Source organism: Choloepus didactylus, chromosome 10 (genome assembly GCF_015220235.1).
Source record: "Choloepus didactylus isolate mChoDid1 chromosome 10, mChoDid1.pri, whole genome shotgun sequence".
In the NCBI taxonomy this organism is placed as follows: domain Eukaryota; kingdom Metazoa; phylum Chordata; class Mammalia; order Pilosa; family Megalonychidae; genus Choloepus; species Choloepus didactylus.
In genome coordinates, this window is record NC_051316.1 from 73477828 (window position 1) to 73481294 (window position 3467).

A 3467-nucleotide genomic window follows, 5' to 3' on the forward strand; every position below is an offset into this window, starting at 1 on the left:
GGATTCTTATGTCACAAAACACCAAAAGACTAAGAGCTATATTTTGATAATTAGAATTTGGGCATGTTTCTTCAGTAGATTTACTAAATGGGCAAACATGCTATAACTGTAGATGGCTAGGTTTGCTTTTCCTCTCGATGTTTGTGTGTTGCAAAACCACATTAGAGCAAACTTTGAAGACAAGAATCTACAAATAGGTTTTAAGGTTTGAATTTGCCCCAACCCATACCAGTCGTTGAATTTGTGTGTATGTTAAATAGTGAATATTGTGGTAGAGTTTATCAAATGTGTCAAAAACAGTATGTTAAACAAAGGACAATTTTTGTATGCAAATGGGAACAAATATCCATATAGAAAGCAGGGTTCAGAAATAAATCTAGGTAGATAGACAGCTAGCTAGATTGGGGAATATAAAAGTGTTTCCAGACAAATAAAAAAGGGAAAATATTTTAAAAATATTTTGGGAAAATTGAATACTGAGTGGGAAAAGTAGGCATCTACATAATCTGTGCGTAGTTTGTAATTATATTATATATCCCTATTGTAGTGGAGAAAATGGGAAAGAGCAATTATCTGATCTGTACAAGAATGACAGTATTCTCAAATTTTCCACAAAAAAAGACTGTGAGTTGTCAATATATAAATATTGAAGTATCTTTAAACTAAAAAGTTACAATAAGAGCAAAAGAATACCAAATTAGAAATATGTTATGGAAATACGTCTCTTATACTAGGTGTGAAGTGGCATATTATCACCTAAATATAGGTTATGATAGTAAAAGATGTATACCATAAACCTGACAACAATCAATAACTAAAAAACAAGTGGCAAAAAACAGAGTTATAGCTAATTAGGTAGCTTGATGATATAAGGGAATCATAAAAATATAGTCAATAAAAAATGAAGACAGAGTAAGAGAAAAACAGTAAGAAAGTATAGATGGGATAAATATAAAACATACAGGAAGATGACAGAAATAACCATGGCCATATCAATAATCAAGTTAAATGCAAAAGTTAATTAAATTAAAAGTAAGATTGTGAGAGTGGATAAAAAGCAAGAGTCAACCATATGCTACCTACAAGAAACAGTCTTTAAGTAAAAACTTGAATGGATTAAAAATAAAATGACAGAAAAAGATATACAATGCTATTACTATTAAAATAAAATCTGAAATGCTCTCCAGAGTAGATTTTGGAATAAAGAATACTACCAAGGATAAAGAAGCTTATTTAATAAAGGCGATTGGGTTAATTCATTAAAAGGATGTGAAAATCATAAACATTTATGCACCTAATGACAATTTCAGAATACATGATTCAAAAACTGATAGAATGTCAAGGATAAGTAGACATATTTACAATTTAATTGAAAATTTCAATAACCTATTCTCAACAATTGAGAGAACAAACAGAAAGTCTGTAGGAATATAGATTATTTGAAGAACACTATCAACTAATTTGACCAAATTGACACTTGTAGAATACTCCAGCCAACTATAGCAGAATACACATTCTTTTTAAGAGCACAAGGGGCATTAGCCAAAATGGAACCTATTTGGGGATATAAAACAAGTCTCAATGAATTCAGATTCTTCAAGTCATAAACTTTGACCACAATGACATTGAAATAGAAATCAATAACAGGAACATCATAGGAAAAGCTCCCAGATATCCGGAAACAAAATAGCACAATTATAAATAACACGGGTTAATGAAGGAAGCGCCAAGGTGCCTGCATTTTATAAATACAAAACAAGTTTATCAAAGAACACCTGGTATCTCTGTCACTCAGCATCCTCCACTCAGGCCTGACAGAACTCCATCCATTACCCCAAATTTTCTACTATTGTGGCTGACAGTGCTTTAGGCACATTCGGAATGATGCTCCACTGCTTTTGCTCCATGTCCTAGAGGCAAACAGCATCAGTTTGTGGTACACCATTCTCTCAGATTGCATAACAAAATATCATTTCCCAGTATTGCTATATATCCATTATCATGTTTCTTTTCATATTCCTATTCCTGGTTCTGGAGGTACTCATGAATTAACACAATATTTGCAATAGTTGTACTCGAGGGCTAAGGAACATTTTACAACATTAAAAAGTTATATTCCTCTTTAAGTTTTACATTTGTGGTTGTGGAAGTAATGTACAAAACATAATGCTAATTCTCTACATTGGATATTGAAAGCTGGAATTTTGAACATTTTTATTTTCATGAAAATAGTTTGTTTATTTACATTTTAAATTAAAAATAAAATAGCTTTATTTACATAATCTTCAAAATTTCAATATCAGTAATTATAACTTGCATTTTGCCTTTTAATTTTAGTACTGATTATTGTAGACTATTTTTAACTTTAATTTCTATTTTGATTAACTGTTTAAAATGTGTGCAATTTGAGTATAAGTGCATATTTTTAAAATTATTGAGATCATTTGAATGAGTAGAATTTGAGCTTATGATAGCAGTAGAATGCATGAAAGTGAAGCTCAGAAAATAAAAAGATTGAAAAATCTTAGAAAATATTCAGAGGTAGTCTGCATATTAAAAAAAACTACAAAAAATGAAAGTATACACATTTGCATAGAAAAAGAACACAATTACTGGACTTGAAAAAACAGGTTGAGTAAATAGAAAACAATATATAATCCAGCAAAGCCAGGTAAATACGGATATAGGACATTGGTATGGCATTCTTGAAAGAATAATATTGTGTGTCCAATATTTCACCAAACATGTTTAATACATTCGTGACACTAACAGTAAGGCATTTCAGAAAACAGTGGGAAATTTCTAAATATAATAGAAATGATTTAGAATTTGACATGTAAGATGAATAAAAATAATCATTATCAAGAATGGCAAATTCAAATGCACTTGTTAATTTGATGGGTATAAAGATGAGAAAACAAATCATATGTAAAATAACATACATAATCCCTACTTCAACTAGAATGTACTAAAGTCAAATGTCTTTTAACTATCATGTATATACAATGTACCAGAAACAGAAATTGTGTTGGAAAAATAGTGTTTCTTATAATTTAATTCATAAAAAACAAAGTTAAATTAACAAATGTTCCATGGTTTTACAACTGTTTTTAAAAATCCGGGTTTTGGCTGAGTGGAACTGAAAAACTTTTTTTCATTTTGAAACATCGCTGAAAATAAGTCTTTGAAAATGGAGCTAAAAAGGTTGGAAAATGAAAAAGTTTATGCTGGGGAAGTCACGAACACACTCAGCCTTCACCCACCCCTGCCTCATTTTCTGTTGCGTGCAGCTGTTTTAATATGTTTCCATTCTGAAGTTGGGAGAGACATTAGATCCAATGAAAAAAGCCTGACATTACCTTAAACAAGAAAATCAGGAACTGGCAGCCCAGCTGCTTATCAGGGTGGGAACTCTCAGTGGCAGCGTGCCTCCCCCCGGGTCAAACAGCACAGATTTGTGTCTGTTG